Raw genomic sequence first — 27,952 nt, 5'->3', positions numbered from 1 at the left:
GATATGAATAACAAAAATTTTGTTACTGATGATAAAACTATTTGTTGGTATGTGATCAATTAAACTATTAGTTATCATTCTGATATTAATTTGTTGAATTTATTAAATAAACTCATCATTTAATGACACAAAACTGTTTGGTATAACTGTTTGATAGTCAAAGATTTTTTGTAGTTTAAAATAGAGCATTTTGTTATCGGAACAAAACAATCATATAAGAATAGTATATATCCAAAAAAGTTTGGTTAAAATAAAGAGAATATTTTCTTATTTTAAATTATCTATTTTCTGTAAAATTTAAATTCTTTTGTTCTCTTTCATAATTATATATATAAAGAATATTACAATATTTATACATATTAATTATTATATGTTATATGGATCCCAGCTGGTATTTTTATTATAATAGCATATGTGTATATTAGATGTCATAAAAATAGAGAATAAAGATGTCTGTTAAAATATAATAAAAAGATTAGCAGATTAGGTTTTATGTAATACACAATTATTAATATATGAGGGTAGTCTGAAAAGTTTTGAGCCTAACATAGAAACAAGTATTTTTTCGGTCAAATATAGTTTTATTTTTCAACATAATCTCCTTTTAAGTCGATACACTTTTCCCATCGATATTCTAACCTCTTTAACCCCTCCAAATAAATAGTAGTTGGCGTTTTGCTCCGCAAAATAGGCGTTTACGTATGTGATGACCTCCTCGTTCGATGAAAATCTCTGTCCTCCAAGCGAAACTTTAAGCTTAGGAAACAGGAAAAAGTCGCTGAGGGTTAGATCTGGTGAATACGGTAAGTGGTCAACCAATTCGAAGTGCAGTTCGTGAATTTTGGCCATGGCGACCGCCGAAGTGTGAGCAAGTGCGTTATCTTGATGGAACAACACTTTCTTCTTCTTCAAATGTGGCCGTTTTTTTTGCAATTTCTGTCTTCAGCTTATCAAGTAATAATGCGTAATACGCTTCCGTTATTATTTACCTTTTTCAAGATAGTCGATACACACAATTCCGTGACTATTCCAAAAAACAGTCGCTATTATCTTCCCAGCTGATGGAACCATCTTCACCTTTTTTGGAGCAGGTTCACCCTTTGTAGTCCACTGTTTTGACTGTTCTTTTGTCTCTGGAGTGTAGTGGTGGATCCAAGTTTCATCTACAGTTATGAATCGACGCAAAAAATCTGACTCGTTTCGCTTGAACCGCTCCAACAGGGCCTTAGAAATATTCATTCGAATTCGTTTTTGGTCCAAAGAGCAAGCGCGACACCCAACGCGCGAATAGCTTGTGCATATCTAATTCTTCAGTCAATATATGACAAACGCATTCTTTCAATATACCCATAGCCTCTGTTATCTCTCTAACCTTGATTCGACGGTCATCCAGTACCATTTGGTGAACATTTTCGATATTATCAGCGGTGGTCGCAGTTTTTGGCCGTCCTGAACGCTCATCATCAGCTGGTACGACCACGTTTAAATTCAGTCTGTCCATCTTTTTACGATGGCAAATGATGGGGCAGAGTCCCCGTAAACAGCGTCCAACTCGATTTTAATTTGCGCAGGCGTATTGCCTTTCAAATGTAAGAATTTAATCACGGCACGATATTCAATTTTTTTCATTTTTACAAAAACACTGACATCGACTGACACAAACGACTGTCAAACAACAACTGAGCATCCAAAATGGCTGAAATTTTCACAAAAGTTTCTTTCAAAGCATATACTATTGTAGTACTAGAATGGTTTTTGAGTAACGTCATCTTCAGGCTCAAAACTTTTCAGATTACCCTCGTAATATTTTATTATGTAAACATATTTTATTTTTTTTAAATTACATATAAAATGTTGGAAGTTGATATAATACTATGTAATAAGGTAAAATATTGTATAAACTGTTGTATGATACACATTTCCAATTGAATATTTTATATCCATTTGAATATTTTACTTCATAGCTTCGTACATGATGATGACAGTTTTGTACATGTGAAAATCGAATAGTGTCCATATATTGCACAATAAAAAATATATTTTTATCTTTATCAACAAATATCAACTCAATTTTTTCAAAAAGTGGAAATATTTCTTCACAAAAAATATTTAAAATAAAACCTGGCTTATAAAGAATGCCCTTTATATTTATCCATGTTATAGCAAATGTTACGCTTGAAAAAAATATTTTAAAATTATGATAATTAGGAAGTTTTGATATTTGTTGCATTGAAAATTCCTTTCGGAACGATATACGTCTTTTTATATCAATGTTTTGAAAAAGTTTGTAGCAAAATTTTAACTGATGTTTAATTGCCAAAATTAATGGCAAATTTCGTGGAAGAAGAAATATGAACAGCAATCTTTGATTGTCTGTGTTTTGCTTCATATCGCATACACCAAATATTTATTAATGGATCTGAAGATTTCATAACGCGTGTATAATGAAGGAGAAAATCGTGTTTCGGTTTCAATGTGTAACGACACCCGACTCACCTCCCTCATTGTTTAAAATAATATTAAAAGTTCCCAACCGATCAACCGTCGGGGCATCGACACGGCGATCCTTCCGCGATCCCACCGTCGTAAAATCACGTCGAACATCAGACGAAGCAAAACGGAGATCACACGGCTTCACGTGCGCAGAGCGTGAATAAACACGCACCGGTTAGGCCACCGCCGCCGGTCCCGCTGCCGACCGCGCCACCGAACATCTTCGCGGAATAATCGAGCGCGTTCAGCGAATTATCGCGAATATTCCGGCGAGAGCATCCCCCGGAACTACCCCGACCCGAGTTCGGCCGACCAGTACCCGATTACTCCCGACCGACGGCCGACTCGGGTATATTAAGCAACTCCGGTGGATGATCGCTACCTATCACCGGCGAGACAGTAAGACGTCCAGTACTGCTCTCGACACTTCCAGTCCTGTCCAATACAAAGCGATCTAGAGTGCTTCCTATCGCGTCAGGAGCTTCTGGCCGATCGCTCCTTTCATCCACAGCGCACAAGCTTTATCACAGATTGAGGGGCTTCTCAATCTGGGCTCTAAAAGTAAGCTCTTGTGCGCACCTTCCGCCGCTGACGGTCAAGAAGCAAGGAGCTTCCTGCATTCCAAAGACCACAGCATAAAATCCTCAAACGGACAGTACGCACGACGAAACGCACGAACAGCTGATCCGTCATAACAAGCGCGCCGAAGACCCCTCGCACCGCCGCGCCTACCGTGAACGCGCCGAATTCACGGAACCGACCGCGAGTACAAATCTATTGTACGATTCCCGGAACCCGCGTCACTTTTCACGGAACCGAAAGCGAAATTCCGGGACAAATCCTTGTAAATATTGTACATACCAAAACTCAGTCAGTAAAACTGTAAATACATGAAGTTAACGCTAAATATAGATCTTGGTGTATAAAATCGAAAAGGCTCTCGATATTTTATTTCTCTTCAATAATCCTGACCATATCCGACCGACGCTATCCCGCGAAACACATCTTACCCGAGATATAGACGTTTTAAATGTATCTTTAAATAAATATAAATAAAGTTGATGATGCTCAGTAACTCAGTAACTCAGTGCATTTAAATAATCTAGGCAATGTGAAGTAAAAAATGGTGTAATAATATAGTTACGTAAAATAATATAGTTACAATCTTGTTTAAGCAAAACTATACATCCCAAAAATCATTGTTTTCAGGAATTTTATGCCCAATGATAAGATCAAAATGAACAAACGTTATCGTTTCTATTCGCAGAAAAACTTAGATTAAACCTCTTTAATCTTTCTATTTTCAATGGTGGTTCTATTTTCAAATGGTGGGCGGTTCTCTTCTTCAGAACCAAAATCATACGTACCTATTCTATCATTAAGATTCTCTAATGTAAACAGGTTTGATTGTAAAATTGATTATAAAATGTAGTATTAATTTACTCATATCATATTGACAAACACCTTCAAATTACATCATGCATTACATCACAACTCATATTTTGTAAAATGTGAAAAGAATCTAATTGATTCCAAACACATATTTCAGTTAAACCAGTTATAGAGACATCTTTTTTTTGCAAATCATTAGTATATTTACTAACTGTATGTAATTATTCATCTTTAATTGTTTGATATCTTATTTCATTAAGAGAAGTTTTACAAAATCTACAAGGATAATTCGCAACAAAACTTTTTACAAATCCACAAATTTCATGTACACCTAAATTATCTCCTATTACAAGAGCACATTTTATATAAATATGTATACCTTCTTTAGTAACTAATCCTGACTTTTCTAAGATCTGTAATTCATTAATTAAAGAAATGTAGCTTCATTTCCGTAAACTTCTCTATCTTTATTCAGAAACATAACATTAAGAAATAACGTTAAGAAAATATTTTCAAGTTTTGAGCGTGCTTCTGGCGGCATGCATGGCAATGAAAAATACACAACTCCTACTTTATGAACATCTGCGTGACCATCTAATGGATTATTTGTCTCAAACTCATCATAATAAATTATTAATGATAAAACAAATTTGCTATGAAAGTTGTGACTTAAATGTTTCCACAACTCTGAATTATATTACTTACCCAATGCGAATCATTCATCACCTGTTCCATGTAATGTAATATATCTTTTAAAATATTTGGTATTTCAAATATTGCCTTAAGAACTTTCGAGAGAATATACATATATATATGTATATTGTAATATATGTATATGTGTGTATATCATTGTATTGTTGACTTATTGTTCTAAACACGTTATTGCGATAAATATCATCACATGCCTCGGTAGTCGAAAGGATAAGATGCCTGCCTGGTAAGCAGGAGATCCAGGTTCGATTCCTGGCTGAGGTGGTATTTTTTCGCAAAATAATTACGAGTTTTCACGACTGGTTCGTAGTCGGGCCCCGCCGTGACGCACACCCTCCCTTCTTATTTGGGAAACATCACAGAAATAAATTGGCCTGTGATTTCTTGGAATTAAAAATATTGTTAATCCTTCTACTTTCCATAATTTGTCCAATTATATAAATAATAGGTTCTATATAACATCCTTTTTGTGAAAAATATTGAATTCTTTTATATTCTGTATCTAGGCCTAAAAAGGATTTTTACATTGATTAAAAAAAGACGCATGTTCTTGTTTTATGATTGCTGGAACTTGTAAAATATTCACTTTGATTTACTTTATTTTCTATCATGCTTATAATATTTTCTACTAAATTTGAAGTGACATCTACAACTATCTGTACATGTTGTCGCGTCATAGAATTACTATAATATAAATATGATAACGAAGAAGCAGCAGCTTCTTGTATATAGTCAAACTTAAAATTATAAGAATCGAAGATATTTGATAATTCTTCATCTGTTTTAATAGTATTATTTTTATCTTCTAAATCAATATTTGGCACTTAAGCTGATTGTACTGTTATTGCATTTGAAGAGGTATATGTATTTTTTTTTTCATAGTTGCATCCGTTAGAAAGATGATCACGTAATAAATGTTTTTCAAATTGACGCAAATTGACATTGAAATTCTCGAATGCATAACGGTTGCTTGCAAGTATATTTATCAAAAATTTATCAAATATTTATCTAAAACTATGTTGCAGTCTTAAATGTTTTATTAGTTTTTTTATGGAATCCAAATTTATTCTGCACACTTGATAAATATACATATTTGTTAAATAGATAAATGAGAGGAAAATATTTTAAAATATTTTAAGAATAATATCGGGTATGATATATATTTAAAGCAAAAATGTAATTATATCGTTAGTCATTTAGAAATATTTTTTAAACAAAAATGAAAAACACAAACAGTAACAATAGTATCTGTTATTTATAACAGTATAATATTATCATAAATTCAAGATAATTGTAATCTTTACATATTATAAAATTCCTTTTCGATGGATGCAACTATGTTATTTATAACATCGCTATAACTATCGCTATAATCAATTTTTATTTTATACAAACATTTTTGTATGCGAAAACATACTTGAGATTTTTTAGGATAACAGGCATGTAATACGAAAAAGCACTTGTAGTATATCTCTCACTCAGTAGCTTTGAAAATACTCTCAACTTTGTATAATGTATTATCAATGCAAATGTAGTATGTATTGACCAAATTAACGTTATGTCCAACGATAATAATAAATAGTTGTACAGTCAACTTTAATGCAGTTGTTCTATCCCTCTGACGTTCAATATTATGTTCGAGATTAGCAGGACTCTAAAGAATAAAAAAAAGTGAACATTATTTTCAGTTCAACTACAGTAATTATATTTTTAACATAAAATTGTTTTATATGAAACATAAAGAAATATATTACTTATTTAAGAAATAATGTTACTGATAAAATGAAAGAATTTAATGATTCAATTATTGTAGATGTGATGTTTCTTGTACCTTTAGAAATTTTTATTGTTGGGATACATAATGCTGACAATAATTTTAAAAGTCTAATATTTCTTTCCTCTAAAAATGGAGATTACAAAATATATAATAGCACAGTAAAGTAATAAATTTTAAGTAGATAATAATAGAAAATTTAACTTTTTCTTATTACTTTCTGATATATTTTCATTTATTTGATCAAGTTGCTCTCGATATATTCTATCTTTAATTTTAGTCTGTATAAGAGTATAAATTTTTCGTGAAAACTGGCCATTCATTGTATATAAAGAACATGTTTCCGAATTGTGCAACATAATCAGATTCAATCTGTAAAAATTATTGAAAATGATCACATATATGTCTTCTACTAACTTTTTAATATAGCAATATTATTATTAAAATATTCACTAATGTGTAATTCTGTGGATGCTTCAAAATGGGCCATTTAAAAAAAAATAGTTGAATATTTTCATCCCATTTAGCCATATCCTTATTCTGACAAGTTGACTTGTCTTCCAATGTTTAACAACATCAGATCATGGTTCTCTATTATGTTTTAACCATTGCAGATGAAGTTCGCACAATTTTGAACCTATAAATGTATATACATATGCATACATACATACATACATACATACATACATTTATATATATGTATGTTTTATATAAATATGTATATATATATATATATATATATTTTATATAAATATGTATATATATATATATATATATATATATAATATGTATAAATATGTATATGTATATATGTATACATGCACACACAAAACTATATATACTATGTATATACTATATATATATATATATATATATACCAGGTGTATGCATAAGTTTTTTCCGGTTTAACTAAGAGATGTCGCCAGCGAAAAGTACGCAGCGTATTAATTTGACACATACATCATTTTGTTCGTCTGACATTTAAAACTACAAACACACACAAGTTGAGTTCGCTAAAAACTAGTGTCTTTGTTTTATCGTTCAGTGATCATGTCGAGTTTTATGCCTGAAAAAGAAATTTGCGGCACGCATTGCTTTTTTTATTTAATCAAAAGAAAAAGGCTGTTGAAAGTCATCGTTTGCTGGTAGAAACATATGGTGAACACGCTCCATCGATTAGAACATGTGAGACATGGTTTCGACAATTTAAAAGTGGTGATTTCAATGTGAAAGACAGTGAGCGCTCTGTAGACCACAAAAATGCGAAGACGAGCAATTGCAGAAGTTATTGGATGATGACCCAACTCAAACTCAACGGCAATTAGCAGAAGCATTACATGTATCATAAGAAACAATCAGCAGACGTTTACGAGCAATGGGAAAGATCAATAAACTCAGTAAATGGGTCCCACACGATTTGAATGAACGTCAAATGGAAAATCGCAAAGTCACTTGTGAAATGCTGCTTCAAGCCACGAAAGGAAATCATTTTTGTATCGAATTGTGACGGGTGACAAAAAATAGATTTATTTTGAAAACTCGAAGCGGAAAAAATCGTGGCTTTCACCTGGCGAAGCCGGGTCTATCAACACCAAGACCAAATCGCTTCGGCAAGAAGATCATGCTCTGTGTCTGGTGAGACCAGAGCGGTATTGTGTATTATGAATTCTTGAAGCCCGGCGAAACCGTTAATACACAACGCTATCGCCAACAAATGATTAATTTAAACCACGCATTAATCGAAAGACGACCGGAATGGGCCAGAAGACATGGCAAAGTGATTTTGTTACACGACAATGCGCCGTCTCACACAGCAAAACCAGTGAAAGACACCTTGAAATCGCTTGGATGGGACATCCTTTCGCACCCGCCGTACTCCCCAGACCTGGCGTCATCTGACTATCACCTCTTCGCATCAATGGGGCACGCGCTCGCAGAGCAGCACTTCAGCAATTTCGAGGAAGTTGGAAAATGGCTCGACGAATGGTTTGCCGCAAAAGACAAGCAGTTTTTCTGGTATTCATAAATTACCTGAAAGATGGGCGAAATGTGTAGAAGCCGATGGTCAATATTTTGAATAAAAAAAAATTAATTTCCCTTGAAAATTACGTGTCTTTTTTTACTAAAAAACCGGAAAAAACTTATGCATACACCTGGTACTATGTATATACTATATATATATTATATTATATATATATATATATACTACATATATATATATATATTATATTATATACATATATATACTACATATATATATATATATATATATATATATATATATATATATATATAGTGTTGTGCGGGTCGTTTCGAAGGATCGGTCCAGGAGTCGGCGGAGAAGACACATTCACTACTTCTTCTTTATTTGAATAAATTTTATTAAAACTTAATACAGTTTGTCTTTACTAGTTCGGACCGCGACAGACGTGACGGCACACGGATCTCGACGAGTCCTTTCCTCATCTCGGTCTCCCGTTTTTATCCTGTTCTGGGCGGCCGGTCCTTGCCGTGTCATCAACATGGTTGTCAGCGTTCGCGGTATATTTCTGGGTCGCGCGGCGGTTTTCCACGTAAGGGCCGCGCAACTCGGTTAACAGTTGCTTCACGTCGAACGATTTCACAATATTTGCGCGATTAGCACGGTAGCGTTGGTAATCGCCACCGCTTAGTAAAATAATAATTCATCGGATAAAATATCGCTTGCCGCAATCCGCTTTGTCAGCGGTGGGCGCGATTGCATTCTCGGCGCTCGCGACATCCCTCCCCCTGTGATGGAAGGGAACCATGGGGGTTCGGCTTTCATGTGTCCCTTACTTGGCGCTCGCGGCATCCCTCCCCCCCTTCGATGGAAGGTGATCTTACTTGTTAGTTTACATATGTTGTCGCGTGACTGTAATATAATCGTGTGCTTATGACTAATATAACATAGCATCGTCGCGGCGCCTCTGTGCGGTCTCGCTTTTCTTCTGCTTTTTATTTTTGTTTTTGTTTATGCGCCATGTTATTAATCCTATTATAGTTATTATTACTACGCAGGTGCCTGTTCCCATAGAGTATACAGTGTATTTATTTTTGAGTAAATTATAATCGCTATCTTCTAGAGTTTCTCTTATTTCTTCTAGACTTATGCTTAACTTGGTTAAATCTACGGGGTTCTTAATTATTTGTCGTAACGTGTCGGTTTTCGCTAGCTTGTTCTTATCGGTGTCCTTATTTTTTATTTCTAATGTTATATTGTATTCGGGGAGGTAGTTTTGAATATATTTTATTCCTTCAATTTTTCGTGTTTTTAATATTACATTTGGTGTGATTAGCTTGCAATTATCTTTTAGTTTTATTTTTCCGGTTCCTTCTAATATAATTTTCTCTTCTATTTGCTTTTCGCACTTAACGCTAATTTCTTGCTTGTGTGCCGTGGAGTAGAGCCACGCTTGCTCCTCCGTCAATGCTATCCACAACGGTGTGTTAGATATCATATGATTCTTTTCGCAGTAATTGAGCTGTCCCGGTGTATGTGTATATATTTGCACCTCGCATGGTGCTGTTGTTTCCGCATAATATGTCGCGAAGTTCTGTTCGCATGTGTATGTGTTTGTTTCTCGTATGCAGCGTTCTAACTCTGCTTCCTCTAGTAATTTGTAGTGGTGATTCTCTTTATCTATAGCTAACAAAGGGTGGTTTATTTTTATGTAGGCGAATACATTCGCATGATCGTGTACTGGTAGTGGTATTGCTTTAACTAATTTAAATGTAGGGTATGCTACTACCGGAAATCGCAAGATTGTGTATATGTATGGACCATCTGAATATGCGCTAAAAGTGATGTATGTGTGTATGGTCTGCCAGTGTTCAATCTGAATTTTAAAAGGAAAGTGTAATCCCATTTGTAATTGTGTAGCCGCTTCTTTAAGGGCTGTTATTATATGTTTGATAGGTAGTAGTCGTGTCGGTATCATTCCGTTTTTCCCGTATGTCAGTAGTCTATTACATTTTCCGTGTCCTTCGTTAAATCGTTCATTATCGTTGTCAGGATTAATAAGTGTTCGTCTACGTCTGCCTGTAGTGTTGACTCGGTCAATCGTTGTTCTAGTCGTTTCGTCGCACTCATTATCAGATTTTCATTATAATTTAGAGTATTTTCTAATTCGTCCAAGTGCGCTATTGTGGCGTTAATTACTTTTATTTGATTTGCTACTGCGTGCTGCAGTACCTTGCCGTTTGTTCGTAACGTTTGCAGTTGTTCGTCTATTAGTTTCTGATCGTCGGCGTCCATCGTTCCGAATAATATTTTGCTGACCGACCCGACCGCATCCAGCAGTCCTCGTCGTTTGTCAGTCGTTTTGTATAGCGTTTCTACTTGTGTCAACAGCGTGATCAATTTGGTGTTTTTTCTTTCTATTATTCTCATAATGTTTCGGCAACCTAACTGTGCGTTGCCTATTACTTTTCGGCACTGTATTTCGGTTTCCTCCATGTAGTCCTGCAATTGCTGATGTCTGATCTCTAATTCTTTTGCGCTCAGTTTTATCACTAATTTCCATGCCGATTCAGCCTGTCTCAGCTGACCGATTTCTTCGTAGTAGATTCCTGGCTGGTGCGAGAACAATTCCCAGTCAAGATTATGCTGAGAGTCAGGTGTCGCTTGTCCTGCTCTTCTCCACATAAGGAGCATCCTGCAAGTTTAGGTTCAGGTTACTTTTCCGTGAATCCTCGTCGTGCATTTTTTATGCGCTACGTTTAATATTATAAATTGTTCAGTCTGCCGTCGACCGTGGTTTATCGCGTGTCGTAGACGATTTTTTGTTTGTTAAGTGTGTTTCATCAAGTTTCCGTCATGCAGTGCACTAGGTGCGGGCGGGACCATGTCCCAATAATGTGTAGTGAGTGTGTGCGGCGGTCGTACCGCCTGGCGGCCCTACGGGTTGCTGTACGGATGTCGTCCAGGTGGCCGACTACGGTTGTTTGGACGGGGGAGCGTCGTCCCCATTTTCAAGCGTGCGTGGAGAGGTCTCCTGTGCCCCCTCAACCCGCCTGCGAGGAGCTCTACCCCCGCGACCCGTTGCGGGTGCGGGTTTGTGTTGCCACCGGGCAACGGTTCGTCGCTGTCCTTCGTGACTGGTGAGTCCTGTATATTTTTTTTTTTTTTTTTTTTTTTTTTTTTCTATGCTATCTTTGTGATTACTATCTTTATTTTACTGCTTTTGCTTTTTGCTTGTTGCGGGTAATTATTCGTATGCGTTGTTTGCTTAATCTTCGATGAATAATTTGAGTCGGTTCGCGTGCACCGTCGTAATTTTTCGTTTTTGTTTAATTCTGTAATTGACGTCAGAGGTTTTCTCAATTATCTGATATGGACCTATCCATGGTGCTTCCAATTTCTTCGAACGTCCTCTGCGCACTGTTTCGTCATGCAGGAGGACCTTATCTCCTACTTTGAAAATTTTAGTATTCGTATTTTTATCTGTATAGTTTTTTGCCTTTTGTTTTGCTTCGCGAATATGTTCTTTTGCTACTCTTTGTGTGGCTCTGAGTCGTTCTCTTAATTCTTGCGCGTAGTTATCGTATGTGTAATATGGTTTCGGCGGCGCTGCCAGGGCCGTAGGTAATGTTGCTTGGTGCCCGTACATCAATTCGAAAGGTGTATAGCCCGTTGCTGTATGCGGTGTTGTGTTGTACGTGAACATCGCGTATGGGATCCATTCATCCCAGTTGGTTTGATCCTCATTTATATAATGCCTTAGGTATTCAATCAGAGTCCTGTGCGATCTCTCCAGGGCTCCGTTGCTTTCAGGATGGTACGCGGTTGTTTGAATTTTCGTTATTTTTAAGAGGGTGCATACATCCTTGAACATTTCACTGACGAAATTCGTTCCTTGATCTGTCAGTATTGTCTCCGGTATTCCGAATTCGCATATTATTTTTGTGGTGAATTCTTTGGCAATCGTGTTTGCTTCCTGATCTGATATCGGTATTGCCTTACTAAATTTTGTTAAGTCGTCTTGAAATGTTAGTAGGTATTTATTTCCTTTCATAGTAACCGTGAGTGGTCCTACGATGTCCAGGGCGCATTTTTGAAACGGTCTTTCTGCCGTGTCGGTCAGTACTAGAGGCATTTTGGTTTTCTTGCTTAGCTTGTTTTTCTGGCAGTATTCACATTTGGCGATGTATTCTTCCACATCTCGTATTAGTCCGTGCCAATTGTGCATTAGTCGTATTCGATTTACGGTACGTGTTACGCCTTGATGTCCGCCGAGGGGGGCATTATGATATTCGTACATTATTTGCTCCTTGTCTTCTTTATTATATTCGCGTTCTTCCTTGTCGCGCTCGATGCTGTTTATCTGTGTGTCAGGCGCGATCGGGTTTCTGCTGAGCGCGTCAGCATTTGTATTGCCTTTACCTGCCTTGTGTATCACCTCATAGTCGTACTCTTCTAATTTGAGCCTCCATCTGATTAATCGTGAACCAGGATCTGTTATACTAAATAGCCAGATCAATGGCTTGTGATCTGTAATTATTTGAAATTTTGTTCCATAGAGGTATGGTCGAAAATGTTTGACGGCCCATACTATGGCTAACAATTCTTTCTCCGTTGTATTATAGTTTTGTTCCGCTTTATTCAGAATTCTGCTTGCGTATGCAATTGGTCGATCTTGGCCTACTGGCCCTTGCGACAATACTGCTCCGATGGCATATCCGGATGCGTCTGTCGTTACTATAAATTGTTTAGTGAAGTCCGGATAAGCTAGAACTGGTGTGGTCGTTAATTTTTCTTTTAATGTTTCGAATGCGTTCTGTTGTTCCGCTGTCCAAACGAACTTCTCATTCTTTTTTGTTAGTTTTGTCAGGGGTTTTGCTATCTTCGAAAAATTCTCAATGAATCTTCTATAATATCCGGCTAATCCTATGAAGGATTGCACATCTTTTACCCGTTTTGGTATTGGAAAGTTCGCTACGGCCGTTATTTTCGCAGGATCTGGTATTATACCGTTTTCGGAGATAATGTGTCCTAAGTATGTCACTTCCTTTCTTAAGAATTCACATTTATTCGGTTGTAGTTTCAGATTGTAGTTTCTCAGTTTTTTGAACACTTCAATTAATCTTTTGTTATGCTCTTTCAAATTTGGTCCATATATTACGATATCATCTAGATAGACTAGGCATTTGAGGCCTTGTAATCCGGTTAATACGGAATTCATAAGTCTCTGGAATGTTGCAGGCGCATTTTTTAGTCCAAAAGGCATTCTATTAAATTCGTAGTGCCCGTAAGGTGTGGAGAATGCTGTTTTTTGTTTGTGTTCCTCATGCATGGGGATTTGATGGTATCCCGATGCTAAATCCAATGTTGTAAAATATTTCGCGTTTCCTAGTTGATCTAGTATGTCAGTGATATTCGGGAGCGGGAAAGAATCGCCGATTGTTAAATCATTTAATTTCCGAAAGTCCACAACTATTCGTAATTTTCGCTCTCCAGATGCGTCTATTTTCTTTGGTACTACTAGTAAGGGTGCGTTCCACTGGCTCGTGCTGGGGCGGATTATCTCGTCGTCCAGCATTTTCGCTATCTGTTTATTTACTTCTGCCTTGTGCTTCTCTGGTAATCTATATGGTCGGACATTCACCGGCGCGCTATCTGCTCGCGTATTTATTTCATGTGCTACTGCATTAGTGTACGATAGGCGATCGTTTTCTAGGTGGAAGATATCACAGAAATCTTCGCAAATCTGGTGCAAGGTTTTCTTTTCCTCTTTATTTAAATGCTCGGTTCGCATTTGTCTGTGCAGTTTTTCTTTACGAGCTTGAATGGGCTCGTCGCTTGTATCGTTACTTGACACCTCCATGGTATACATGTGTGCGGCGTCTTTTGTCCTTATCTCGTCCACCGTGACTAGCGGCGTTGTTATCTCCACGGATTCTCCTGTGGTGTTTATCACACTTATTGGACATACGTTTTCTTCCGGTATGACCAAACAATTTCCTATGAAGATTCCGGGTTTGGTTTCGACTGCATTTACTATTCCAATGCTATTCCGATCGGTTACTGCCTGAATTATGGTTTCACTGCGAGGCGTTAGCATGGTTTTCTTGTACGGATAGAGTTTGAACGTTGTGTTGCCAATACGGACTTGTTTTTTCCCATGATCGCATTTCGCTTGTTGTTTATTCAAAAAGTCTAGTCCCAGTATCCTTTCGTAATTTATTGGGAAGTCATCTCTTACTACGTACATAGTGTGTCGTATCTCTCGGTCTCCTAGCGTTATCGTTGCTCTTATCTTTCCGAGTGTGTGTATCTTGTGGCCCGTAACTCCGGTTAGGGCTAAACGTTCTTCGCGCATTAGTGTGTTTCCCTTTAAATTTCCCACTTTTATCAATGTCAAAGTGGCGCTTGTATCGAGGAGGAAACTTGTTTTTCCCTTTCTTGTCTCTCGCATCGGCAGGGTAATCAAGTCTAACGTGGCGTTTGTGTGAGGCGTATTCACCTGTGTCACTTGATGCTCGCGTACGGTTCGCGTTATCTTTGTTTTCGGTTTCTCTTCTTCTTCGTCGTCGCCACTGCTTGTGAACGATAAGTCATCGCTCTCCCTTTGCTGCTTATTCTTTTTCTTTATTACAGCGGTATTTATTTGTCGCTCCTTTTCATTATCTTGCCTCGTGCGTCTCGGTTGCCCCTTTCTCGGGCGGCCGTTCAGTGACCAGCATTCGTCGCGCTTATGACCTACCTTTTTGCAGTACGAGCAGTATTTCTCAATATTATTTACGTTCGTCGGTCGTTCGGCTCGCGGTAGCGGATATTTATTTATGTATCGGCTTGAACGACAGTCGCGCGCCAAATGTCCTAGCCTACCGCATTTGTGGCACTCCAGTTTTTGATTTCGATTTCTATACTGTTCTTGGTTGTTTCTAGCTTTCTCGTTATTATACATTTTTATAGGTTGGCTACCTTTTAATTTTTCTTCGGCTGTCGCGCCTAGCATCGCGGCTGTTAAATTCGTATAGTTCCTGGATCGTACTATTGTTTGTATCTCGTCGCGTAATCCTAGTTGGAAATTTTCTAGGGCTAATTCTTGTATCGTATCTAGGATTGCCTTTCGTTGTTCCGCGGTGTGCTCGCGTCCTTCTACCATAGATTGATAGAGTTCCATGGCTAGTTTGTCAACGCGGAGTCCGTATTCTCGCGCGCTTTCCCCGGGTTTTTGACGGGTTATATTAAATTCTCGCTGAATGTGCGTAGTGCTACGCTTTGCCAAATAGCACATTTCGATCTCGCGCTTCAGTTGCATGAACGTGCGTATATCCCTCGTTTGGAAATCGTGCATGGCTTTCCCTGTTAGTTTCGTGCACAGGATCGCTTTTAATAATGATTTTTCGTCGGCAGGATTTATTTCGCTCATCGCGTACGTGCTTGCATTTAAAAATTTTTGAACTTGGTTCCGCGATGATCCGTCCATTTCCGGAATCATATCGCGGGCTTCTTTCAATTTCATAAATGTATGTGCGGGATCTCGCGAATTTCGGACATCGTCTCGTGTACGCCCGTATGTCATTTCTATCGGTTCGTCATTTTCTGCACTCCGATCGTAATTAACGACTTCTAGTTGGCTCATGCGGCCCTGTAGTGCTCGCATGCCTTCTATCAATTCGACCAACATTGCATCTCGCGCGTCGTGCGAAGATTCCGCCGGGTCAGGTTTCCAGTGCGCTTGGCTTAAAGTGGCTCTCATTCGCTTTACTTCGTCGTCCAATTCTTTGTTTACCACTTGTTGTTCTTCCGCGATCGATTTTAACGGTGTGCCCGAGGGTTGATTTGCCATTTCCGCTGGATTTATGTTTCGTGAAGCGGTGTAAAATTCGGTTGGATCGAACACGCTACTGTCGTAAGATGTCAATGAGAATTCTCCGCGGCTAGGATTACTTGCGTTTGTGCCGTCGCTATGGTCAGATCTTGCGTCTGTCGGTTGTAATAGAGCGTCGTCGCGTCTCTCACTACTCGGTAGTAGGCTATTATCTATGTCACTAAGCGAAAACACGCGTTCAATTACAATGTTCGGATGTAATTCCGGTTGACTCGTCAGACTATCGTCCGAATAATAATTACTTAAATCGCGGCGTACGTTATCGCGCGGATCGCGTGAATTTTCCGTCTGCTCAAGGCTCGGAGGGCTCGGGCTGAGCGCTCGGCTGGCTGACGCACTATGTAGCCACGACGTGTTTCTTTGGGCAGGAGTTTGGTTAACTCCCTCGTTCGACATCTACCTACACGCTTTTTTCGCTATCTAATGCGCTTGGCTTAATTTTCTATAACTTACATTACGCTCGCAATTCGCATGTTTGTGACGCGGCGCTGGCTGTTGCGGAAGGTCGTGGCTTCTCCGGTGTCACTGATATGCTCTGCGTTGTGGCTCTACCGGCTCTTTCTCGCTGCAGGGATGTCGACTTCTTTTCCGGCCTTTTCCTTGATTTCCGATCGTTTGTTCCTTCCAGATGACTGGGTACAGCTGCGAAACGATCCCACCGCTGCCACCAGATATGTTGTACGGGTCGTTTCGAAGGATCGGTCCAGGAGTCGGCGGAGAAGACACATTCACTACTTCTTCTTTATTTGAATAAATTTTATTAAAACTTAATACAGTTTGTCTTTACTAGTTCGGACCGCGACAGACGTGACGGCACACGGATCTTGACGAGTCCTTTCCTCATCTCGGTCTCCCGTTTTTATCCTGTTCTGGGCGGCCGGTCCTTGCCGTGTCATCAACATGGTTGTCAGCGTTCGCGGTATATTTCTGGGTCGCGCGGCGGTTTTCCACGTAAGGGCCGCGCAACTCGGTTAACAGTTGCTTCACGTCGAACGATTTCACAATATTTGCGCGATTAGCACGGTAGCGTTGGTAATCGCCACCGCTTAGTAAAATAATAATTCATCGGATAAAATATCGCTTGCCGCAATCCGCTTTGTCAGCGGTGGGCGCGATTGCATTCTCGGCGCTCGCGACATCAGTTTTTAAATACATAATCATCACACTAATCAATGCAAAAAAAATATTTAAGTTACATTCAGTATTCATTTCATATACAGCATTAATTACAGATAAAGTTGTTGTATTGTTATTTTTTTGGGACCTTTTTTATTAATCCAGAGATCATACAGTCTCTGCGATTATTGCGATATCGATGAACAAATATCCCTTTATTTATTTTTTGATATTTCCCTTCATGCAATGGTGGCACATAATAAATTTCCATTTTTTTTTAAATACATAGATACGTTTATAGTAAACTCTTTAATATTTTTAATTCGAGCCTAAATAATAATAATAATATAAACAAAAATATTTTTTATCAATTTATATTATTTTATATTATTATATTATTTTAGTTTATTTATATTATTCAAATAATTTAAATTTTATTTATCAATCTTAATTATTATTTAAATATTTTATATTTTTCATACTCATATATGTATACATATTTTATTTATTTTATTTATTTTATGCATTGTATTACTTACGGATATGGTTTCTTAAGAATAGCAATTGATAAATGTGTTATAATAACATCTGCTAATTTTCTATGTATTTTTGTATTTAATTGACCATACTTTTTATAATGATTTAAAATTACAAGGCCAGTTTCTTTTAAAAACTTTTCTATATCCTATAAATCGAGTTAATAATAATAATATAAATAATTATAATTTACAATTATTTTAAATCTTTATATATAAAAATCTTATAAGTAAAGATTTTGTAATCAAAGTTTACAAGATAAAAATAAATATTTATTTTTCAAATATTTAACCAATATATAAGGCAAAATAATAATATGTTAAATGTGTTACGTCCAACCCGAGGTAAATATATTTTAATATATTTTTTTTTTAAATAATGGATGGGGCTTGGAAGGACGCTCCAAATACCCTCTCGCAGGTGGCCGCGCTGAGGCGTCCCTACGAGTCGGACACACTGTGCAGAGCCACGAGTGCGAGTCAACGTCTTGAAAAAGACGCTATGACTTCGACTGCGTGACGTGCGTCCGTCGGTCCGTAATTTAGGCAAGAGAATTTAATCTCTTTTGCCAGGGACAGAACCATGCGCGAATCTTGGGATAACGAGGAATGAAAGAGGGAGCAAATAACTAAACGATAAATAATTTAAATTTTACATATAATTAATAATTTTAAAACTTTACAAGGTTAGGTACGTATCAAGATCGTATACAAGATCGTACATTAGCTACAAGATCGTATCATATTTTTTTTTTACGTTGGAATATATTTATTGACGATATATTTATAAAAATATAAAACAGGAAGGGTATTACGTACAGAAATTCATGTGTCCTAGAAATCGACGGATGTATTGTTTGGTTTTTCTGTGTATAATTCTATTAATCTATTAATTTAGTATTTTTAATTTGTTATTAATCTATTTTAAATTGTATGTTGTTGACTGTGTGTGGTTGTTCTGAGAGGAGGTCGGGTTTTCGCTAGTGAGGTCTAGGGGAGGAGGGGAAGGAGTCCGTAGTTCACAGAACTCGTCCAAGGATTTCTGGGTGCGGAAATCTGGGTATGTCTGGAGGTCATGGCGCTCTGGGAAGAGTACACTGAAATCTGGAGGTGATCCAGGTTCAGCTGATTTGATCGGGGAATAGGATGGAGGAGATATGTGTAAATAATGGGGTCTCCTGCTGGAACAACTCGTGGTTTCTTGATGTGTTAAAACCTCGGATGTCCTAGGCGAAGGATAGTTCCCCGTCTGGCGAGCTCGCTTGTTCCGACGGTAACGGAGCCTCTTCAGGGCTCGCCTCCGTCTTTGAGCGTCGGACAGTGTGGATGATGCAGCTTTCACTAAAAGAAATGGATTTGGAATATAAAGGAAATGTCATTAGTCGCGAACCTTAAGGCTATCTCTGAAATATTTCACGAAACCGAGAGATCCGAGAGGAGAGAAATTAAAAAGGGAAGAGAAAATTGTAAGAGAGGAGAGAAAAAGGAAAAGAATAGATTTCCCGAATTACTCGACAGCCATGAACCTGCTGAATGCTCCGCAGCGCATAGGGAGCCCGAGAAGTTCGACGGCTGAAGCCAACAGAGGAGAAGCAGATTTTTGCCGAACTATTCGGCAGCCATGAACCTGCTGAGTACTCCGCAACGCATAGGGAGCCCGAGAGGTTCGACAGCTGAAGCCAACAGAGAAGAAGCAGATTTTTGCCGAATTATTCGGCGGCCATGAACCTGCTGAGTGCTCCGCAACGCATAGGGAGCCCAAAAGGTTCGACGACCCAAGCAAAGAAAGAAAGAGAAAAGAAAAAGAAAAAGGGAGTAGACGTGTAAGGAGAATGGTAGAGGATAGAAAGGATGTAAGGGAGGAATGAGAAAGTATAAGGAGAAGAGACCCGAAAACTATTATTAGGGAATTTTTTATATGTAATTAAACTTACTTTTACTCTAGAGAGTTGAGACCTGCGAGATGAAGGCGGTAATGATGTCGTCAGGAAACTTGATCACTTATTCTTGTTGATTGTTTTCGACTGACACCGACTGAATTATTGACAGACTGAATTATCGACAAACTGAAATGTTCCGACCGTGTAAAAAAAAAGGACGTAGCAGAGAGTGTGTGTTCCGTACCTTTAAGGGCACTATATATATATGATTTCGTTGAGGGAAACATCTGTACACGTGTTGTTTTTCCGCGATTAGGATAATAGGGATTATCCGCTTAGCCAAATTCTTAGTAACCGACTCCCGGAAGAGATCAGTTGCGTAGCCGTCGCGATCGTAACAGAACACGTCATCGTTTATCTGCTTAACTAAATTCTAATAACTGATATCCGAAAGAGAAGAATCGTGCAGTCGTCAAGATGTAACATCGGTGTACTTCCGCGATTAAGATAATAGGGATTATCCGCTTAGCCAAATTCTAGAAACCGACCTCCGGAAGAGATCAGTCTAACAGAGTAACAGAACATGCGTCACTCGTTTATCCGCTTAATTAAATTCTAATAACAGATACCCGAAAGAGAAGAATCGTGCAGTCGTCACGACGTAACAAATGTAAATACCAGCTCATAAATTGCGAAAAGCTGTAATTCATCCATTTCACATGTTTCAGTTTCTATATTTTGATTTCTTTGATTTTTTTTTCTTTAATATGTCTTTCATTATTTAAACAAACATATCCTTTATTAATATTTTATACAATATTCTCAGTATGTATTATCAACTGTTTCACGATTATTCATGTTTTCATCAATTTTAAGACTAAATGTTTCAAATATCACAATATTCCTTGTATTTTTTATGTTTACAGGGCTTTCTGATCTGGATATTGTATCGATATCAGATGATATTGTATTTTGCTAAGCATTAAATATCTATATTAATACTATATTAATAGAGTATATTAAAATATATTCTGAATTAGTAATATGATTTTGCTATTAAATTATATTTATTTATTTGAATAAATCTTTTTTTAAATAAATTAATATTAGATGTACAATAACAAAAACATGCCATCATATTGTAAGATTCTTGTACTTTTTGAATTTAAATAAAGTAACCGTTTGTCAGGAATTAATGTCCGTTTTTATAATTATTGTCTATAGTTTAATACACGCACTGAGAGAGGTGACCGGCACGTGTTGGATAATGGAGCAGGCACAATAACTTTTCAACAACTTTAATATAATGCGGTTTATCTATATTTTCACTGAGTCTACCCGTAATACAACGATTAAACAGATATCGCCTGTAACGATATCTCGACTATATTCACTACAATGGTTTCGACTATACGACTTGAACTCTCGCGGATGACACGTCTGTCTCATTCGCCGACTAGGGAGAGAGTCTCCGTCGCTCGTTGCTCCGCATCGGAGCACGTTCGGTGATTTCAAAGCTAACAAAGATTGCATTAGCCCTTGTCTGATTGGTCCTTTCCTAATATCTCACTCGTGTCGTGTTCGATCGAGAGCTCTTTTTGGTCACTGAACAACACTCATGGCGTCATCCACCGGTTGTCTTAGGGACTTCTTAGTAACTTTCTTACAATATTAATATCAAATTATTTTTATTAATATAATAATAAAAATATAAAAGTAATTTACCTTGTTATCGCAAATTATTTGCATTTTAGATGTAGATTTTTGAAATTTTTCTAAATTTTTCTAAAGTTTTCTTTAAATAAGATTCTTTTATCTATTTTTGGTATAAGAGTTTCAAGGTTTTTTGAGACAGCTTTTAATCGTAAAAGTGAATGGAAATCAATTTCTTCATCTACATCAAAAAGGGTGTTTTTTACAAATTTAAAAAAATTAATTCATTATTTATTAAATTAAAATTAATTCATTATTTATTAGTATTAAAGGATTATGAACTTTCTCATGAAAAGAATTTCATCTATTTTTTTTGATTTTTTTAATATTTTATTTTTATTATGCAAATCGGACTCAAGCTCTCGATCAAGCCTAGAATTTGATCAATTTAGCCGTTATTGAGATTCGATAATTTCGGATGCTCGCATCTCGCCGACTCGCATAAAGTCACACGGTAGTTCTCGGTTGACTTGACATCCGAGAACTACCGACACTACCGTGTTTCCTGATATATAAAATATGATATAAATATTAGGATGTAATTAAAAACTTATATATATTTCTTTTAATTTGTTAATGAAGTCTTGCTTGGTGGATAATTTTTTTACTCATACAGAATTTGCAAGCAAATACAAAGTTATTATTTTTACTTAAGTTAGGTTTAAAAACGAACACGTCGGAAAATGCTGACCATAGCATTATATTTAAATCTTTTTCATTTAAGATTTTATTCAAAATATTCTCTATGTTCATTCATTGTTACACTTATTCTTCAAACTTGTAAAACTTATAAAAATTCTATTCTTGCACAGATTAAGTGCTATTCACTATTTGTTTCTAAGAATATAGTTTCTAAGAATATAGTTTCTAAGAATAACATTTAATCTATACAAGAATTTTACAAGTTTTACACGTTTGAAAAATAATTGTGAAAAAATGAATGAGAATATGAATATTTTGATTGAGATTTTAAATAAAAAGAACAATACGTCCTGGAATAAAAAAATAGTGAAGAAATAAACACTGATGTGAGTGTGGCGACGTATGTATGTGTACATGTGTGTGCGTTGGCTGATAACATTTTGTTCGGAGGCAATGAGTTCGTGTTAGAGGTATCTAACTGTTCTTTATAAAGCTCTTCTTATTCTTTATAAATAAATGATAAGCTTTGTGAACGGCATTTAAGTTCTATAGTTTTTATAATTTTTATGATTCTTCAATATGTTGGTGTACGGATGTTATGCATATGCGCGAGACGTTGACGTATAAGATAAGACCTGTTCTTTTTGGCTGAACTGATTATACTAGTTCACAGTTTATCTTTCTTTTTTACACTAAAAGAAGAAAGATAAACTTTGAACTAGTGCAGCCAGTTCAACTAAAAAGAACAGACCCATAGTTGTACGATTTACTGAATGGAATGAGTTGTCATTCCTTGCCTTTGAAATGCATTTGATCGAGAGATTTTACGTATTAGATTGTAACTGCTTTTAGAAGTACTTCTGTCAAAAGGACACAACATTTATCTGCTCGATAGCCAGTCTAGCTTGCGCGTGCGTATTGTGAATGCGACATGGCGCATGCGCATGAGTTGAAATACCGGAAACGAAAGCGAAATTAATATAGTCGTGAATAACGATTGACCGGAATGTCTGAAGTGAAACATTCTAGATTTCAGTGACCTTTGCTAGAAATATATATGGTATATAACTTTTAACTCTCTTGAGTGGGACCGTGTGTGCTGTCCGAGAAGTCGGTATGACTGTGCGCGGCTTGATTACTGTTAATATTTTATCATTAGATTGTGTGATATAAGTGAATACAAGTGACCGAAACATCGACATGTGGCAATAAATAATACGCAATATTCGTATATTTGCGAGTTAGGTCGCGTCCTCCGGATATTATGTAGTATGTAATCTACTGTGATGGATTCAGCGAATTATTCCGTCAATATCATTTTGCCGATCTGGCGGTGGAGTGGTTTGAAGTTCGTGCTCTTGGATATCTTTTACGTTCCCTCTGCGGACATATGTCGACATCTACATATTGGATTCAGTCTGAAATTGCTTTGAAATATTGAAGTTCTGATATTTATCATATCATATATCTACAAGTTTGTTTCAATCGAAACCTGGTATGTTCTTTTTTATTTATTTCACTTTATTTGAATTGTGACGCTGTGTACTATGCCTTTTATAGTGAGTGATAATAGCTTATTTATTACCGTAATTATTATATCTTATTCTTTGTAGCTTATTAATCTTAGTGACTTGCTTATTAGTCTTGTTGCTAATATTATTTTGATTTTATTTCAACTATATATTCAACTATTTGCTGATAATAAATTTTTTGTATGTGCTGTTTTTTAAACTTTTTGATTTTATTAATAATATACTTTTTCACTCTTATTTATTTAATTTTCTTATTATACTGCATCACTATTATATTTAATTATCTTTATATTGATTATCAGATATTGATACATACTGCTTTACTTTAATAAATTGCTTGATTAATCACTTGCTTTATTATTTATTATTAGGCCTTATTTACTCATTTATTTATTTATTTACATTTTATTATCAATCGTTTTGACAGTATTATACTATCTGCAATATGGAATGTATATTTATTTAATCTGATTTATGCTTGTTTATATTTATCTATTTTTAGTATGCATCATTTTAACTGCTTTTACTTATTAAATTGCATATTAATTTAGTTTGTTTATTATTTTATTGTTTCTGTTTAAATTTATATAATTTTTATTTATCTCTATAGTATTATATATACTCATCAATATTCTCATTTCTATTTCAATCTCTGATTCAGTTTAACTCAGCTTAACTTTAATTTAATCTAATTAATTCAATTGGAGTTTTATTCAAATTTCTTATATTCTTACACTATTTACTACCTAAATCTTCTTACTCTAATCATTAATTGTTATTCTAATTATTTATCTTATTTAATTTTAATTATCTTTGATTATTAAATGAATAATTCCAAATTTTCTCATATATTAATTTTAATTTAACTTTGATTTTGATTTAATTTATTTTAATCAGGTTTAGCTCATTTGATGTAATTTTTATTGATATAATTACATTCTATCCATTAATTTCATTTTACTTTACTTATCTATCAATTAATTTCTTTTGAGAAACTATTTTCATGGGCGCCGGATAACCGATGTGAACTTAGCGCCCAACTTTAAAAAATTAAAAAATTAAAAAATTGTTTATACCATAGGTTTGTACCTCGTTTGTACCTGTTTGTACCACTTTTTATTTTGTTTGTGTCTAACGGGTTAAAAAGTTACAAGGGGGTGAAAAACTCGTCAGTACAAACGATGCTCTTTCGAATGGCATTGGCCGTTTTGAGCTATCTCGAAAAATGACAAAAGTATCTCTTGGACGTATTTTGAAAAGATTGTACTTCTGATTCCGTTGAGGTACAAACGATTTGAAAAGAGGTACAAACGATGCTGTTTTGGTGTTGGTCGTTTTTAAATATCTTAAAGTTAAGTGCTGACGATTTTTTTACCCCCCTTGTAACTTTTTAATCCGTTAGATACAAACAAAATAAAAAATAGTACAAATCTATGGTATAAACAATTTTTTAATTTTTTAAAGTTGGGCGCTAAGTTCACATCGGTCGCCGGATAGCTATTGTATTATAATGCTATTCTCTGGCTGCCCCTATATGTACATTTGCACCTTTTACTTGCTGCCTATATATTTGCCTTTTAATTTGATTTTGATGAATTGATGTTATTATTTAATCATTATTGTACCTATTTTGTGTAATTTTTTGCTGTATTTCAGTAATTTATTTAAATCTTTATTTCTTGTTAGGCAAGCTTAATTTGGATCATAATTTGGTCTATGCATTTAAATAGAGAGTGCGTAGGGATTAGCAAGGTATGTGTGCTACTTAATATCCCTAACATTTTTATTTATAGAAATCAAGATGTATCAACGATTATCAGGATGTAATGTACAGATATTTTTCGTGCAGTTACTTCACACAAAAAATGCACAAAAGCATTAATCCATTTACTGAACAAAAATAAGATAAATAAATGAACTCTTCAGTTGATTAATAAGCAAGCTTGCTGCTCATAAACTAAGCAGTTTTGTTCCAATAATATTTCATATTTTGTGTTTATTTGCTAATTGTAAAATTTCAAGGCTAAGAGATTCATAATGCAAGAAATCTTTTATGCATAATATATATTATATTAAAAATAGTAAAGCATTATATTCTGAAAATTTTTTGCACTATGGTTCTCATTAACCTTATTGTTACATTCGGATTGCCTATATCATGAAAACTTTATATTTTTTTTCTAAAAAAAATTTTATTTTCAAAAATTAATTATAACTATATATATTTGCTAATAATAAAAACAAATTATAAGATATAATGTTGACAAAAGTAGAAATTAAAGAATGGATATGTTGAGAACAATGTTACTAACCTATTAGGAACACTAACTTTATAATATCACAATAGAATGGAAAAATTGTATATAGAATAAGAAAAAAATTTATATAATTTCTTATTTTTTTTCTTGTAATTGTTCGATTCTTCTTACATAGATTGAACAAATTCTATTTTTTCTATTTTATTTTTTATTAATTTATTAAAGAAATGTTTGTGCCGTTCTACTACTTTTATTTTCTGACATACTATATGTTAAATTTGAAGTAGGTGATATTGCAGTGACATTATTAACTTGCTTTCTTCCACTATCCCAGTCTTGAGCATTTGATAACACTTTTCCTAAGGAACTCAAAATGTCCTTTTCTGATACAGATATCTCTACAATACTTTCATTAAGTGGTATCACATAATAATATAAAAAAGAAAATTGATAAAAATAAAAATTGAAACATTCATATAAATTGAATAAAATATGGTTTATAACGTAAAGATATTAAAAACATGTCTCTTCATGCTCTTCATGCAATTAAAAAAAGGCGGTTACATAAGAAACTTATTAACTTTCTTAGAACTTGTAAATTTCATTGCAATTTGTGCTGTTATAAACTTTTTTAACATTACTGAAGATTTAGTAATAATTCCATTTTTATCTAAACAGAACCTAAGCATGCTATTCTGAAAACAAAGATTTATTTTAAATGTTTATAATTTATTTTAAATGTTTTTATGTTTTTATTGAAGTAATATGCATAATAATTCAAAATAAATTTGTTAAAACCTCTAAATTCTATCATTTAATTCTCTTCGGCTTTGTAATGGTTCACGATAGATATAACTTTTTAAATGTTTCTACAGAAAAAAATCTAATGGGGTTAAATCTGGCGATCTAGCCAATCTGACTAATTTTGAGGCCCACTCATGGCGTCCGACATTTGTTTGGATATATTACATTCAAATAATTTGTAACATTTCTTGTATCTCTATATGTAGAAGTGCGCCATCTTGTTGAAAATACATATTTTTTTTTATTGTCAACGGGACATTTTCCAACAATATTGGCAAATCATTTAAATAAATTTTGCTGTTAATTCGAATGGTCCAATCTAAAGAAAGTTCAAATTATTTATTTTTTTAAATCTAAATATTCAATGACATGATTGACAATTAAAGAATATAAACATGTTAAAAGATAACACTATAATAGATACTAAAAATATTAAAATATTGTCCTATACCAGCCCATAAACTGATACTAAATCTATGCTAGTAATTTACTGCAATTTACTATGCTCATGAGGATTTCCATTTGCCCAAATGTAACAATTATGTCTGTTGAAAATTCCTTCACGGGTAAAATAACATTCATCGATAAACATTATATGATGTACAAATGCAAGTTGTTGTCCTTGATTTAATAACCATGTGTTTAAAAGTTTATTCGCCGTGCATAATCTTGTGGCATCAAATGTTGCACTTTCGAATAATGAAATGCGTGCATTCTATTTTCTTGTAAAATTTTATTGAAAAAAACTGTATCAAGTTAAAAATAGAATGTAACTAACAATATCTTTTATTTAAAAAAAATAGAACCCAAGTGGTACGTATATCTGTTTATTCATTGAAGAGTCTTTTTATTGTCATACTTAACTCAATTCTAATTGTGATCAAATTAAAAAATAAAATCTAAGTGCTAGTATCTTTGTGATGATCTTTGTATTTTCATTGAAGAGTCTTCCTATTCCAAGTGATAATAGCTTTAATTCTTTTAAAAAAAAATTGATTTCAACATTGCTAATTTAACTCAAATGATATCATTTATAAAAGATTTGATATCAATAATTGGTGCTAAGTTATAATCCTACTATAAAAATTGCATCATTCTACTAAACCCAAGTGATATGTATCAAGTAAGGGGGCAGGGGAGCACATACGTGCCCTACGAGCGGAGATATCCATCGAGTGAGAGACCAACATCGCTCTGGAATACCGGGGGAATATCGGAGGGATTCGAAAGAATATATGTATATA

The 27,952-nt window shown here is 35.2% G+C and overlaps 1 long non-coding RNA gene, 1 other non-coding gene and 1 pseudogene across 2 annotated transcripts; 2 read left to right on the top strand and 1 right to left on the bottom strand.

Annotated features, from left to right (window-relative positions):
- The first annotated feature begins 4,788 nt into the window (after positions 1–4,788).
- TRNAT-GGU (transfer RNA threonine (anticodon GGU)) lies at positions 4,789–4,860 on the top strand. The gene has a single exon. It is a non-coding gene; the product is annotated as a tRNA-Thr (tRNA).
- Positions 4,861–5,896: 1,036 nt separating this feature from the next.
- Positions 5,897–11,045, bottom strand: LOC148936444 (uncharacterized; annotated as a pseudogene).
- A 12,066-nt stretch (positions 11,046–23,111) lies between these two features.
- On the top strand, positions 23,112–27,606 carry LOC148936443 (uncharacterized). Its single transcript, XR_016139498.1, has 2 exons — positions 23,112–23,609; positions 25,333–27,606. It is a non-coding gene; the product is annotated as an uncharacterized LOC148936443 (long non-coding RNA).
- Positions 27,607–27,952: the final 346 nt, after the last annotated feature.

This window comes from Pogonomyrmex barbatus, unplaced genomic scaffold (assembly GCF_055798465.1).
Source record: "Pogonomyrmex barbatus isolate J1 unplaced genomic scaffold, ASM5579846v1 scaffold21, whole genome shotgun sequence".
Lineage (NCBI taxonomy): Eukaryota > Metazoa > Arthropoda > Insecta > Hymenoptera > Formicidae > Pogonomyrmex > Pogonomyrmex barbatus.
The sequence above is the reverse complement of the archived record's forward strand: the minus strand, read 5'-3'. Positions and strand labels throughout refer to the sequence as shown.